The sequence below is a fragment of the Saimiri boliviensis genome, chromosome 17 (assembly GCF_048565385.1).
Source record: "Saimiri boliviensis isolate mSaiBol1 chromosome 17, mSaiBol1.pri, whole genome shotgun sequence".
Taxonomy (NCBI): domain Eukaryota; kingdom Metazoa; phylum Chordata; class Mammalia; order Primates; family Cebidae; genus Saimiri; species Saimiri boliviensis.
In genome coordinates, this window is record NC_133465.1 from 19,750,324 (window position 1) to 19,766,577 (window position 16,254).

Here is a 16,254-nt window from a genome sequence, read left to right on the forward strand (position 1 = left end):
GGCAGGACAGCCACTTGAACCTGGGAGATGGAGGTTACAGTGAGCCAAGATCACACCCAGCCTGGGTCACAGAGTGAGACTCTGTCTCAAAAAAATAAAAAGATTTTCCACTAAAGGTAGGTATTGTAACTTGGAGCATACAGATGGTCTTCAGAGGTTTGTAGGTCTCCTGAAATCATTTCCACAATTTTGTGTATGCTTGCCTTTTAGCAGACATAGTAATAATCAGATTTCCAAAGGAATCTATACAGAGAAAAGGTAGACACCCTCATTACTCTAGTAAATTTTTAAAAAATCAACATGTAATATTTTAAATTGTGGTACTTAATAGAGTGTTTCTCAGTAACTTCAGAAAACGTTTTTAAAAATAAAACATTTAGTGGGCCGGGCGCGGTGGCTCAAGCCTGTAATCCCAGCACTTTGGGAGGCCGAGGCGGGTGGATCACAAGGTCGAGAGATCGAGACCATCCTGGTCAACATGGTGAAACCCCGTCTCTACTAAAAATACAAAAAATTAGCTGGGCACGGTGGTGCGTGCCTGTAATCCCAGCTACTCGGGAGGCTGAGGCAGGAGAATTGCCTGAACCCAGGAGGCGGAGGTTGCGGTGAGCCGAGATCGCGCCATTGCACTCCAGCCTGGGTAACAAGAGCGAAACTCCGTCTCAAAAAAAAAAAAAAAAATAAAATAAAATAAAACATTTAAATGCAGTTTTACGGGAAAATATTACCTTTCTTAGTATGTTGCATATGGTAGAATATTATACTATGTAGAAGCATCTCAGTTAATGAAAAGAGGAATTTTAAAGTTCACTTTGTTTTCCATTGCTGGATAAGGAGAGATAAGGAAAATTAAACTACAGATGGTCTCCAACTTATGATGGTTGTACTTAGCCATTTTTCAACTTTATGATGCAAAAGTAATATGCATATAGAAACTGTACTTCATACCCATACATCCATTCTCTTTTTCACTTTCAGTACAGTATTAATAAATTACATGAAATAGTCAAACTTTATTATAAAATGGGTTTATCTTAGATGATATTGCCTAACTGTAGACTAGTATAAGCATTCTGAGCATGTCTAAGTTAGGTTAGGTTAATCTGTGATGTTTGGTAGGTTAGGTATATTACATGCATTTTTAATTTATGGCATTTAAAATTTATGATGGGTTTATTAGATTTGCAGTTATTGCTGGCTGCTGACTCTTTGGGGTAGCAATTGGGGTCCTGAAATCCCAGTTGCTTAAAACTAGAAGATTACAGTGAGGGAGAATATTTAAAGCGTTGAGAGAAAAGAAAACCCACCAACCTGGAATTCTGTACCCTGCACAATTATCCTTCTAAAGTAGTGGAAAAACAGAGACTTTCTCAGACCAAAAATAAATAAAATTGAAGGAATTTGTTGCTAGTAGATGTGCCTTGCAAGAAATGTAAAAAGTTTTTCAGAGAGAAAGAAAATGATGAGTCAGAAACTCTAATCTACATGAAATAACATTGGAAAAAGAATAAGTGAAGGTAAAAGAAAAACATTATTTTTCTTATTCCTGATAGGCCTAACAGATAAAATTTGTTCACAGTAATAATAACAACAATTTATTTTATTATGTATGCTTTTGTATATCAATACATGTATGTGTACCAATGAACATATATATGTGTTTATGTATCCTTTGTTGTAAGTGAAATAAATGACAGCAACAGTACAAGGGCAGAGAGGGAAAAATCAGGAATATTTTGTTATTATAAGGTACTTGCAATACCTGTGGTGTCCTATAGTGTTATTTGAAAGGGGTCTTGGATTCACTGGAAATGTATACTGTAAACTCTAGGGCAACCACTAAAGTTTTTTTTTTACAAAGAAGCATAATTGGCCGGGTACAGTGGCTCACGCCTGTAATTCTAGCACTTTGAGAGGCCAAGGCAGGCCTATCACCTGAGGTCGGGAGTTCAAGACCAGCCTGATCAACATGGAGAAACCCCATCTCTACTAAAAATACAAAAATTAGCCAGGCATGGTGGTGCATACCTGTAATTTCTGCTACTCTGAAGGCTGAGGCAGGAGAATTGCTTGAACCCAGGAGGCGGAGGTTGTGGTGAGCTGAGATTGTGCCGTTGCACTCCAGCCTGGGCAACAAGAGTGAAACTCTGCCTCAAAAAAACAAAAAACAAAAAAAAAACGGCAGCCTAATTGTTAAGCTATGAAAGGAGAGAAAATGGAATCATGTAAAATGCTCAGCTAACCACAATGGGCAGAACAACTGTGCAAGACAAAAAGAGAAGCAAAGAACAAGGGCAACAAACAAAACAGTAACAAATATGATAGCAGCTAATCCAACTATGTCAATCATCACTTTAAATGTCAATGGTTTTGTCAGTTACATCAGTTAAAAGACAGAGATTGTGAGACTTTGTAAAAAATAAGACCCAAATATATGCTGTCTGCAGGAAACCCACTTTAAGTATAAAGACACATACGGATTAAAAGTAGAGATGAAGAAAGATCCGTCATACTAACACTGATTAAAGAAAGTGGGAGGCCGGGCGCGGTGGCTCAAGCCTGTAATCCCAGCACTTTGGGAGGCCGAGGCGGGTGGATCACGAGGTCAAGAGATCGAGATCATCCTGGTCAACATGGTGAAACCCCGTCTCTACTGAAAATACAAAAAATAAAAAGAAAGAAAAAAGAAATTTGCTGGGCGTGGTGGTGTGTGCCTGTAATCCCAGCTACTCGGGAGGCTGAGGCAGGAGAATTGCCTGAACCCAGGAGGTGGAGGTTGCAGTGAGCCGAGATCACGCCATTGCACTCCAGTATGGGTAACAAGAGCGAAACTCCATCTCAAAAAAAAAAAAAAAAAAAAGTGGGAGTAGCTATACTTCTATACAGAGCAGACTGCAGAGCAAGGAAAGTTGTCAGGGATAAAGAGCATTACATTAGGTCAACAGATCAGTACTCCAATAAGACAACAATCTTTAATGTATATGCACGTAATAGAGCATCAAAATATGTGAGGCAAAAACTGATAGAACTGCATGGAGAAAGAGATGAATCCACTCTTACGTTTGGAGATTTCAGTGCTCCTTTATCAAAAAGATAGATTTGGCATGCAGAAAATTATTAAGATCATAGTTCAACTCAACAGCAGTCAATTGGATAGAATTAACATGTATAAACTACTTTGTTCAACAACAGGTGTACAAACGTGTTCTTGTGGTGTTTCCTGAAGCGGTTGTACTTGTGGATGTAGTGGAAGTAGTCTCAGCAGATGACAGTGGTCCTCTGTATCTTCATCTTGGTCACCATCCAAGGCTGGTGGATCACTTGAGGTCAGGGGTTTGATACCAGCCTGGCCAACATGGTGAAACCACATCTCTGTAAAAATACGAAAGTTAGCCAGGCATGGTGGCGTGCGCCTATAGTCCCAGCTACTCAGGAGTCTGAGGCAGGAGAATCTCTTGAACTTGGGAGGTGGAGGTTGCATTGAGCCAATATTGTGCCACTGCGCTCCAGCCTGGTGACAAGTAAAACTTCATCTCAAAAACAAACAAAAATGAAGAATAAAAGAATGCTATTAATAACTGTGCCTGTTACTAGGTAACCTAGATGAAATAGACTAATTCTAAGAAGACACAATCTGCTAAAACTCACACAATAAGAAATAGACAATCTGAATGGGCCTATATCCATTAGAGAAATGGAATCAGTAGTAATTTTCCAAACAGAAAGCACTAAGCCCAGATGGATTCACTGATGAATTCTAAACAATTAAGAAAAAATTATATCAATTTTCTGCAATGTCTCCCAGGAGATAGAAGCAGAAAGAATACTTTCAAAGTCAACCTATGAGACCTTCATTACCCTAATACCAAAACTAAGGATAATATAAGAAAATAAAAATATATTCCAGTATCTCTCATGAACATAGATGCAAATATCCTCAACAAAATATTAGCAAATTGAATGTAATAATGTATGAAAATGACCGGGACCATGACCAAGTGGGATTTGTCTGAGATATGTAAGTCTTGTTCAATATTCAAATCAGGCCAGGGACAGTGGCTCATGCTTGTAATACCAGCACTTTGGGAGGGCTGAGGTGGGAGAATTGCTTGACCCCAGGAATTCAAGACCAACTTGGGCAACAGAGCAAGACCTTGTCTCTACAAATAATAAAATTGGCCAGGTGTGGTAATGTATACCTGTGGTCCCAGCTACTTAGGAGGCTGAAGTGGGAGAATTGCTTGAGCCTGGGCAGCTGAGGGTACAAGTAGTCATAATTGCACCACTGTACTCCAGTCCGGGCAACAAAGTGAGACCCTGTCTTAAAAAAAAAAAAAAAACAAAAAACAAAAAACCATGTAATCTGGCTGGGCACAGTGGCTCATTCCTATAGTTCCAGTACTTTGGGAGGCCGAGGCCAGTGGATTACTTAAGCCCAGGAATTCAAAACCAGCCTGAGCAAAGTAGTGAAACCCTGTCTCCACAAAAATGACCCAGGCATGGCGGCACACTCCTGTAGTACCAGCTACTTAGGAAGCTGAGACAGAAAAATCACTTAAGCCTGGGAGGTAAGGGCTGCAATGAGCCAAGATCGTGCCACTGCACTCCAGCCTGGTTGACAGAGTGAGACCCTGTCTGAAAAAGAAAAAATCCATCACATCAACGAGCTAAAGAGGAAAAAAAGGCACATGATTATATCAGTAGATGCAGAGAAAGTATTTGACAATATACATCTCTGATTCATGATTTAAATTATCAGCAAATAGGAGTAAAAGGGAACTTCCTCAACTTGATAAAAAAATACTTACAAAAAACTACAGCCAACATTACACTTAACGGTGAAAAACTCAGAGCTTTCCCACTAAGATCAGGAACATGGTAAGGATGTTCCCTCTCACCATTACCTTAAAAAATTGTTTTCCTGGCCGGGCGCGGTGGCTCAAGCCTGTAATCCCAGCACTTTGGGAGGCCGAGGCAGGTGGATCACGAGGTCAAGAAATCGAGACCATCCTGGTCAACATGGTGAAACCCCGTCTCTACTAAAAATACAAAAAATTAGCTGGGCATGGTGGCGCATGCCTGTAATCCCAGCTACTCAGGAGGCTGAGGCAGGAGAATTGCCTGAACCCAGGAGGCGGAGGTTGCGGTGAGCGGTGAGCCGAGATCGCGCCATTGCACTCCAGCCTGGGTAACGAGAGCGAAACTCCGTCTCCAAAAAAAAAAAAAAAAAAATTGTTTTCCCACCCAAATCTTATATCGAATCATTATTTATTTATTTATTTATTTTGAGACGGAGTCTTGCTCTGTTGCCAGGCTGGAGTGCAGTGGCGCAATCTTGGCTCACTGCAACCTCTGCCTCCTGGGTTCAAATGATTCTTCCATCTCAGCCTCCCAAGTAGCTGGGACCACAGGCACGTGCCAACACACCCAGCTAATTTTTGTATTTTTAGTAGAGATGAGGTTTCACCATGTTGGCCAGGATGGTCTCGATCTCTTGACCTTGTGATCTGCCTGCCTCGGCCTCCCAAAAGTGCTGGGATTACAGGCGTGAGACACCACGCCCAGCCTTAATTTTTTCTTTAACATCATACTGGAAGTCCTATATAGTGCAGTAAGACAATAAAATGAAATAAAAGTTGTAAAGATTGGGAAGGAAGAAATAAAAATGTATTTGTTCACAGATGGCAATCATTTATGTAGAAAATCTGAAAAAACAAGAAACTCCTGGAACAAGTGATTAAGCAAAGTTGCAGGATACGAGGTTAATATACAAAAATGAATCACTTTTCTATATACCAGTAGTGAACAAGTAGAGTTTGAAATTAAAAAGACATTACAGGGCCAGGCACGGTGACTCACGCCTATAATCCCAGCACTTTTGGCAGCCAAGATGGGTGGATCAGGAGGTCAAGAGATCGAGACCTTCCTGGCCAACATGGTGAAAACCATGTTTCTACTAAAATAAAAAATTAGCTGGGCGTAGTGGTGCGTGCCTCTAATCCCAGTTACTTGGGAGGCTGAGGCAGGAGAATTGCTTGAACCTGGGAGGTGGAGGTTGCAGTGAGCTGAGATCATGCCACTGCACTCCAGCCTGGCGCCTGCCAACAAAACAAGAGTCTGTCACACACACACACACACACACACACAATTACAGTATGAACAAGTTTTTAATGAGGCAGACTATAAAACTTGATCAAATATATCAACTAAATAGATATTCCATGTTCACAGACAGAACAATAATGTCAAGATATAATTTCTTCCTAATTTATCTATAGAGTCAATGCAATCCCAATCCAAATCCCAACAAGTTACTTTATGGATATTGAAAAACTGATTCTAAAGTTTATATGGAGAGGTAAAAGACCAAGAATAACCAACTCAATATTGAAGGAGAAACGAGTCAGAAGACTGACACTACCTGCCTTGAAGACTTAGTATGAAGCTACATTAATCAGGACAGTGATATTGGTAAAACAACAAGTAGATCAATGGAACAGAATTGAGAGCCCAGAAGTAGACTCACATAAATAGAGCCAGCTTATCTTTGACAATGGAAAAAAGGTTAAGTCTTTTCAGCGGATTGTACTGGAACACTATCAGCATGCAAAAAAAGAATGTAAACACAGACTTTACACCTTTTATTTCCTTAACCCATTTTCTGGGGAGACTTTACACCTTTCACAGAAGTTAACTCAAAAATGGATTACAGACCTAAATGTGAAATGCGAAACTACAAAACTAGAAAACAACATAAGAGAAAATTTGATGACCTCAGATACGGTGGTGACTTCTGTGCATGATCCATGAAAGAAAGAATTGATAAACTGTACTTCATTAAAATTAAAAGCTTCTAGTCTAAGAAAGACTATGGCAAGAGAATGAGAAGACAAACCACAGACTAGTAGAAAATATTTCCAAAAGACATATTATAAAGGATTATTATCAGCTGGAATGGTGGCTCATGTCTATAATCCCAGCCCTTTGGGAGGCCAAGATGAGACGATCACTGCGCCCAAGAGTTTGAGACCAGCCTGGGCAAGATGGCAAGACCCTGTCTCTGCAAAAATGTGTTTTAAAAATTAGGGCACAGTGGTACATGCCTGTAGTCCTAGCTACTTAGGAAGCTGAGGCAGGAGAATCCTTTGAGACCAGGAAGTTGAGGTGGCAATGAGTCATAGCACTCCAGCCTGGGCTACAAAGCAAGACACCTTCTCAACAACAAAACAAACACCACCACTGTTATCTAAAATATACAAACAACTGTTAAAACTCATCAGTGAAAAATAGGGCTGGGCATGATGGTTAATTCCTGTAATCCCAGCACTTTGGGAGGCCAAGGTTGGTGGATCATTTAAGTTCAAGAGTTCGAGACCAGCCTGGCCAACATGGTGAAACCCCGTCTGTACTAAACATACAAAAATTAGCTGGGTGGTAGTGGCGCGTACCTGTAATCCTAGCCACTCGGGAGGCTGAGACAGGAGAATCACTTGAGCCTGGGAGGCAGAGGTTGCAGTGACGTTAGATCATGCCAGTGCACTCCAGCTTGGGTGACAAAGTGAGACTCTGTCTCAAAAGTTAAAAAATTAAAAATAACACAATTTAAAAATGGACAAAAGATTTGAAGAGACATCTGGGTAAAGAAAATATACAAGTGGCTAAGAAGCATAGGAGAAGATGCTCTGCATATTTCTTTTTTTTTTTTTTTTTTTTGAGACGGAGTTTCACTCTTGTTACTCAGGCTGGAGTGCAATGGCACGATCTCGGCTCACCGCAACCTCCGCCTCCTGAGTTCAGGCAATTCTCCTGCCTCGGCCTCCTGAGTAGCTGGGATTACAGGCACGCGCCGCCATGCCCAGCTAATTTTTTATATTTTAAGTAGAGACGGGGTTTCACTATGTTGACCAGGATGGTCTCGATCTCTTGACCTCGTGAGCCAGCGCGCCCAGCCGCTCTGCATATTTCATAAGGAAAATGCAAATTAAAATGACAGTGAGATACCACTGCACACCAAATAGATGGCTAAAATTCAGAATACTGACATCACCAAATGCTAGCAAGGAAGTGGAGCAATAGAAACTTACTCATTACTGGTGGAAATGCAAAATGCTACAGCCACTTTGGAAGACAATTGGTAGTTTCTTAGAAAATGAAATGTGCTTTACCGTACAACCAGTAACCACACTCCTTGATATTTTTGCAGATAAATTACTTATATCTACACAAAAACCTGCACACAGATGTTTATAGCAGCTTTATTCATAATTGCCAAAACTTGGAAGCCACCAAGATGTCTTTGAATGGAGAAACTAGTACATACAGACAAGTGAATATTATTCAGTGCTAAAAAAAAAGTGAGCTATGAAACTATGAAGAGACATGGAGGAAACTGAAATGTATATTACTAAGTCAAAGTAGTCAATCTGGAAAGGCCACGTACTATATGGTTTCAACTATATGACTCTGGAAAAGGCAAAACCAAAGATAAAGGTTCATAGGTTAGGGAGGAGGGAGTGATGAATAGGTCGAGCACAGAGGATTTTGAGGGCAGTGAAACTATTCTGTAAGATACTACAATGATAGACATATGTCAGTATACATTTGTCCAAACCAAGAGGACGCACAGCACTGAGACTGGACACTAATGTAAACTTTGGCCTCTGAGTGACAATGATGTGACAGCGGCGTGTGTTGTAACAATGTAACACCGGTAGGGGATGTGGGTAATGGGGGAAGCTGTACTTGTGTGGACACAGAGGTGTATGGGAACTCTGTACTTTCCTTTCAGTTTTGCTGTGAACCTAAATTAATTAGTCTTAAAATTTTTATTAATAAAAAAATGGCAGCTACAAAGCAGTAGAATTATATATTCAAAGGATATACATGACATTCTGTATCTAAAACTATCCTTCAAAATTAAAGTAAAGACATTCCTATATAAACAAAGACTGAGATAACTGGTAGATTGCAGACTTGTCCTTCAAGAAATGCTGTATTAAAAGGAAGTCCTTTAGGCTAAAAGGAAATGACTCCAGACATTATCTTGAATCCTCAGGAAGAAGGCCCTGTGAGAGAAATAAGAGGAAAACAAAATGTATCTCTGAAGAAAAGAGAAATCTGACAGTGGGGGAAATAGATTGATAACTTACTGTATGCCTGGCCTAAAGAGACACAGCCGTGTCCTCAGGAAATATTTGCTAGGATGCTTGGTAAAGAAAATGACAGGGCACCTGCTAGGCTATTTTTAAGTGAAATCATAGATGTTGGGAGTGGCACAGCCTTCTCAACTCATGACACTTGCCTTCTCAGTCAGTCTTTCCAGCATGTGCCCTTCCTCCTGTGTGTTTATTGGCATTAAAAGTCAGTGTACTAAAAGTTTTCAGGAGAGCTGTTATAGAAATCTGCTTCAGAGTAAAGGGCATTTCCTAGTTAAATTTCGCAAAAATGTTTTTCAGTTCTAAAAATAACTTGGAATTCAGGGTGAGCCATCATCCTAGATAAATGACAGTAAGGCAGATTTGTCTGAGAGAAAAAGCGAACAGAGACATGATGATCTCACTCTGAGGAAACCAAGACAGGAATTTGTTGGAATTCAAAATGTTCCAATTTTAACCATGAGACTACATGAAATTAAGCAACATTTAATGTTTAATCCCCAGTGAATGACCTATTTTGCTCCAGGATGTGATTTGTTTGCTGTAATTTGTTGTAGTGATATTTTGCCTAGATGAAGCTGCAGGAATGTTTGGTTTTCTTACGGCAACTGGTGAGTGGTTAAAATGAACTGAGAACTTTTCTTCAGGATTCTGCTTAATACTAAGTGTAGGTTAACAGAATAACACATCTGGGCTCTGTTTTTTTTCTGTAATCTGAGGGGATTGGATTAGATTATTTCCACAATAGAGTCTTATTCAACAAACATTTACGAAGTTCTCACCACATAGATAGTGTGAGTCAGAATGAAAGGCCAGACTCTCAGAGAACTGCTGTCTAGGGAGGCACGTGGCAGTGAAGGGAAATGGTTGTGATGCTTTGTGAGATGCCATGGAGGCTGCACTGAAAAGGAAGTGACTAATGCTGTCCAGGTATGGAGGTCAGGGTTGCTGGGTGGCTAGAAGATTTCAGGGAGGAGATGGTGCTCAAGCAGGACTAGAAGATTGAATAGGAGTTACCAAGGAGGACAGCAGGCAAGAATGAACTTCTAGAGACCCACTTTTTCTTCTACCTTCTACTTATCAAAAAGTATTTAGCATTGAGAGTGTTTTCTATAATGAAGGCTCTTAAAATTATCTTTTAATATGTCTTGAGAATCCTTGGTACCGTTTAAAATACAGGTATAGGCCGGATGCAGTGGCTCATGCCTGTAATCTCAGCACTTTGGGAGGCTGACGCAGGTGGATCACCTGAGGTCAGGACTTTGAGACCAGCCTGGCCAACATGGAGAAACCCCGTCTCTACTAAAAACACAAAAACTAGCCAGGTGTGGCAGTGGGCGCCTGAAATCCCCACATACTCAGAAGGCTGAGGCAGTAGAATCGCTTGAACCCAGGAGGCGGAGGTCTCAATGAACCGAGGTTGCGCCACTGCAGTCCAGCCTGGGTGACAGGGTGAGACTGTCTCAAAAAAAAAAAAAAAAAAAAAAGACACACACACACACACACACACACACACACAGGTATAATCTAAATAATCAAGTTAAATTAGGAAGAAATGGCTTTGGTACATTGTCTGGACGCTAGGGGGACATTTACTTCTCGAGTTTTTGCCAGTTTCTAGTGAATTGAATTCACTTTGGGAGGCCAAGGCAGGTGGATCACAAGGTCAAGAGATTGAGACCATCCTGGTCAACATGGTGAAAGCCCATCTCTACTAAAAATACAAAACATTAGCTGGGCATGGTGGCGCGTGCCTGTAATCCCAGCTTCTCAGGCAGCTGAGGCAGGAGAATTACCTGAACCCAGGAGGCGGAGGTTGCGGTGAGCCGAGATCGTGCCATTGCACTCCAGCCTGGGTAACAAGAGGGAAACTCCATCTCAAAAACAAAAACAAACAAAAAGCATATCAGAGGGCTGGGCGCGATGGCTCACACCTGTAATCCCAGCACTTTGGGAGGCCGAGGCGCATGGATCACGAGGTGGAGAGATCGAGACCATCCTGGTCAACATGGTGAAACCCTGTCTCTCCTAAAAATACAAAAAATCAGCTGGGCATGGTGGCGTGTGCCTGTGATCCCAGCTACTCAGGAGGCCGAGGCAGGAGAATTGCCTGAACCCAGGAGGCGGAGGTTGCGGTGAGCCAAGATTGAGCCATTGCACTCCAGCCTGGGTAACAAGAGCGAAACTCTGTCTCAAAAAAAAAAAAAGCATATCAGAAAGTAAAACTGCTTTTGTTGTTTCTATTCCTGCTACAAATCTCCCAGAGTCTGCTTGCAATGAAGTGTTAGTAGTGAGGTCTCTTTCTGCCCCCACTTCAATGCCGCCATGAAGAAAATCCTGTGGAATGTTACAAGGGATTTTAGTTGATGGAAAAGCAATACAAATGACCAGATTAGCTAGGTGCTTAAAATAGCAACAAGTGGCCTCCCCGTAGCCCTTGCCACATGGTACTTAAATGTTCATGACTGATCATTCTCCTCCCTGCCTTAGTCCACGCACACGGTGGCATCGGGTTAGGTCTTCTTGATTCATTGATGGGGTCCAAGCTCCACATTCCTTAGTGGGTATTCAGATAATTGTTGGCCAACTAAAAGAAGAAATGAAATATAAAGGGCCCAATGTTTCAAATGAAGGGAGCATAATTGAAAAATCACTGAATCCAAATTATATCACCGCGCCCGGCCTACCTGCCTTTCTTTTCCCTCACAGCTCTCAGCATGTTACATTCGTGCATGCACATTTTATTTATCTTGTTTACTATTTGTTGCTTTCATCACTGCATTATCTCCATGAGGACAATAATTTATTCCCAGTTTTGTTTACTGCATTCCAGAGCCCGGAACAGTTAGCACACAGTAGGTGTTTAGTGATTATTTGTTGAATGAATCTGTGCTACAGCAGATACATAGTGGGTAATTGTGCTCAATCTTTTTATTTAAATTAAAACATTTTTATTTATTTGTTTTGAGACAGGATCTCACTCTGTCACACAGGCCAGAGTGCAGTGGCGTGATCACGGCTCACTGCAGCCTCGACTTCTGGGGCTCAAGCGATACTCCCACCTCAGTTTCCTGAGTAGCTAGGACCACAGATATACATCATCACACCCTAGTAATTTTTGCATTTTTGGTAGAGACAGTTTTACCAGGTTGCTTGTTGATTGACTGATACGGCAGGTCTCAAGCTCCTGAGCTCAAGCGATCCTCTCGCCTCAGCCCCCAAAAGGGCTGAGATTACAGGCATGAACCACTGTACCTAGCCGTGCTCAATCTTGAGTGCAGATATTGTCATTTATTGTGCTTCATTCTGGTTGTTTTGTTTTGTTTTGTTTTTGAGACAGGATCTCATTCTGTTGCCTAGGCTGGAGTGCAGTGGCATCATCATAGCTCACCACAACCTTAAACTCCTGGGCTCAAGCAATCCTCCCACCTCAGTCTCCTGAGTAGCTGGGACTACAGGTACATGCCACCACACCCGGTTAATTTTTTCACTTTTTTAGATGGTGTATCAGTATGTTGCCCAGGCTGGTCTCAAACTCCTGGGCTCAAGCAGTTCTCCCACCTCAGCCTCCTGAGTAGCTGGGGTTACAGGTGTGAGCCACTGGGCCAGCCTTGCTTTATTCTCAAGTTTCTGAAACTGATGCCTGTATATAGTTCCTCTTAAATACTCTGGTTGATGCTCTAGCATCTCCTTTTAAACTAGATTACTGAACTCCTAGATTTCTGACCTCATACTTACATTGGCGCCTTCTCTGTCTTGTTGCTCTTGTTATACGTAATTTTTAAAGACAATAATCTGATTTAGGAGTGACAAATTAGCAGTGGCCCCGGCCAGGTGCTGCTGTTCAGCCAGCACAGCAGTTTGAATTGTTCTGACTTTGAATGAAATCTTCGGGCAAGGCTTGCACTTTGGACAGCCCACTACTCTTGTTTTACATTGATTGTTTCTTTCATTATCACAATTATTTAATTTTTGTGTTTCTTTGTGTATTGTCAGTCTCCCACAGAGGCTGGCTCCATGAGGTCAGACAGCTTTTCTCCTTCGTTCATTGCCTTCCACCCCAGCCCTAGCCCCGTGCCTGGTACCAGCGGGAACACAAGAAGTGTAGTTGACCGGGTGAGTGTACAACATCCAGGATCTGAGGTGATCCCTGGTGTGGGTGTGGAGGAATAAGGTTGGTCTTTCTACCAAACATACTTACACATGGCGAGTCCTTAAAGCTGCCAGCTTGGCTGCTGTTGCTTGGAATGTTTCTGAAATCCTCTCTGGGAATTGCCTTTTTTCAGTTGATGATTCAACAACACAGTTGTTCAAGATTTTCACATTTACAAAGTGCTTTCCCATGCATTTTCCCAATGGAGCGATCATCCCCCTTCTGATGTGAGTGTGATAGTTTGCTGTAGTGAATGAATCTGCCTGTGTCGCACAGCAAGTCTGCAGCACGGTGGCCTTGTCCCCCTCCCCCATGCCAACCTGGTGTTTTCTCTTCTTCACCACCACAGTGAGTGCTTGTCCAGTTTCTCTCAGGGTCAGGGCGGGGGGCCTGGGCCTCTGGTGTGTTTTCTAGGAAAGAGTGACATTAGTCCAGCGTCTTCCAGTAACACTGTATTCACTTTTTTTTTTTTTTTTTTTTGAGACAGGGTCTCTGTCACCCAGGGTGGAGTGCAATGGCATGATCTCCACCTCCTGCATTCAAGCCATCCTCCCACTTCAGCCTCCCAAGTAGCTGGGACTACAGGCATATGCCACCCTGCCTGGCTGCTTTTTACTTTTGGTAGAGATGGGGTTTCACTGTGTTGCCCAGGCTGGTCTCAAACTTGTGAGCTCAAGCAATCCACCCACCCTGGCCTCTCAAAGTGCTGAGATTATAGACGTGAGACACTGGTCACTGTGCCTGATCTAAATTCACTTTAAAAAGCACGTGAAAAAACAAAATTGTGTGTGTCCAGGTTCCTAGGTAGCCATATTAAATGCTGTAATTGTTAAGGAGGGCTTTTGGGCTGTGATGAACAGGCAGCCTTGGCACGGGCTCTGCCTCCTGTTTGTTGTCACTGCAGTCTTGTGCCGTCATGTTACAGGGCCCGGGGCTGGGCTTTGGCACCTCTCCCTGCCCCCCACCGCCCCCCCGCCCCGCCACGGGATTGCTGGGAAGCATGTGCTCGGTGTCTTACTGAAGAGCAGAGCTCACTTCAACGTGGCTGCTCTTCCCAGGATTGAATACTCAGGAGCCTGGTCTGAAATCTCCAGCCTTCCTTCAGGTTTTATTTTTATGAAAGCCAGCCTGTTCTCTTTTAAACCAGGGGCCTGAAGTCTGGCTTCTGAAAATATACCCCACAGGCCACTCTGCCGTGGCTTGTTTAGGCATTCCAGGGAGGGCTTGCTGACCCGAAGGTGTCCTCTGGCCCAGGTCAAAAGACCAGAGAAGACACTGGCGCCAGGACCCGCCACTGGCAAGGTAGCTGCCATCTGAGGTAGGATATTGTTCTTTTTTTTCCAGTTGAAGGCAGCCTTAACTATGGCTTCTCAGATGTTTGAGACACAAAAAAAGCAGTCTGACCCTGCCTTTACTTTCTGAAAATGACAGAAACTTTCAGATATATTTTAAGACACAGGTCATAAGCATGACCCATAGTTTATGTCACCTTAAATAGAGCAGCTGATCAGAATTGGCCATTGGTTATAAAATAAAATAGTAGGTGTAAGTTTGTGGGAACAGGATCCTGACTGCTGTAGCGGTGCTAAGCCACTCCGTGCCGTGTGGTTTCAGTGTCTTGCCTTCCAGTTGGAACTCCTCTCTGCCCCTTAGCCCGATTTCCTTGTGTGTAACATGGCAAAGTATTTCATGGCTAATCCTTCTTATAGACCTGAAATTGTTCTTTTTAGAAAAACTTTAGTAGGTTTTGAGATCCCCTCCTTTTATTCTCAGATGTGGCAGTTAGTAGTTTAATTTCTTTGCATGGTTTCTGAGTAGATTCCAATGACCTATTTTTATTAACAGTTCTTTAAAAAAAAAAAAAAAATGCCTGAGAGAAAGGCATCTTAGGAACGGATTCCATCTGTGAAATGCAATGGAGAATTTTGGCCAAAGTAGAAGGAATGGAATGGATGGCATAAAGGGTGGCATTTGTGCTCACAGTTGATTTCTTGGTGATAGTCTCATGTCTAATTTGAGGTTCCAGAAGCTCTTTAAAGGGTGGATGAGCTGCATAAACTGATGGGAGGGAGTTAGACAGTGGTGGGTTCACCAGAAAGTAAAGGAGCAGCAGTATCCCAGAATCACGGGAAGAAGCCCGGAACTCTGGCTGCCTGGGCCCAAGGAACACTCACCCTTAGAAGGACTTTGCCGCCTTTGCACTCTTTGAACCTGGGTCTAGAGCTCATTGATCTGGCAAGGGATGAAATACAAGCAGACAGCATTGGTATGTGAGTCCCTGAGCTCTGTCCCTTCCTCAGGCCGGTTCATGGAGCTCATCATCAGTGCGAGACCATGCTTTGGATCTCTTGCCCGAGGACTAAGGGTGTGATTGAGTGCACACATTCCATGTGTAGGTGGTGCCCTCTGCTTCCAGATGCCATGTGTGCTATGGTTTCTATTTGAGGGGCTCTCACCTTTTTCTGGGTTCAGTCTCTCTCCCCATGTCTCTGTCCTGCTTTCTGCCATGGCTCCCAGTGGTGCTGGATGGACTCTGTCCTTTCTTTTTATAAGTCGATCTCCAAAGGCTGAACATTGTGAGCAAGATATTTTTTCCCAGTCCCTTTTTATACAACCAGTCTTGCCTTTTCAGTCCGTGATCTGGCTATGTATCTGAAACTAGCAGCTAATAAGGATTTTGGTATAAAATACATGATTGATAAATATATTAAAGTCCTTCTTGTATGTCATTTTCAAAGAAAACAGGCTTCCCTTTGACCGTGCTTTATGTAGACTTATTTCCTAATCTGGAAATGTGGCCAGCTAGAACAGTGTTTCTCCCACTGTGAAGCTGTCCTTTTTGCTGGCAGAAAGCCCTGGACATCACAGCAAGGTGATGGGGGTTTCCCTGGCTAGTTCTCATGGCCATCCTGACTTCCAAAGACAAGCGCATTAAAAAATAAAATT

The 16,254-nt window shown here is 42.5% G+C and overlaps 1 protein-coding gene across 6 annotated transcripts in view; it reads left to right on the top strand.

The window, feature by feature from the left end:
- Positions 1 to 16,254, top strand: part of DHRS7B (dehydrogenase/reductase 7B) — a 70,853-nt gene that overhangs the window by 27,618 nt on the left and 26,981 nt on the right. For 2 of the 6 annotated variants that reach the window (XM_010339951.3, XM_074388321.1), the window contains exon 2: positions 13,152 to 13,271. The exons of 1 other annotated variant lie outside the window; for it this stretch is intronic. The gene's annotated coding sequence lies outside the window, so the exon portion shown is untranslated. Of the gene's footprint in view, positions 1 to 12,495; positions 12,614 to 13,151; positions 13,272 to 13,295; positions 14,627 to 16,254 lie in introns of those variants that run through there. 3 more of the 6 variants (XM_074388319.1, XM_010339950.2, XM_074388320.1) reach the window with 2 other exon arrangements.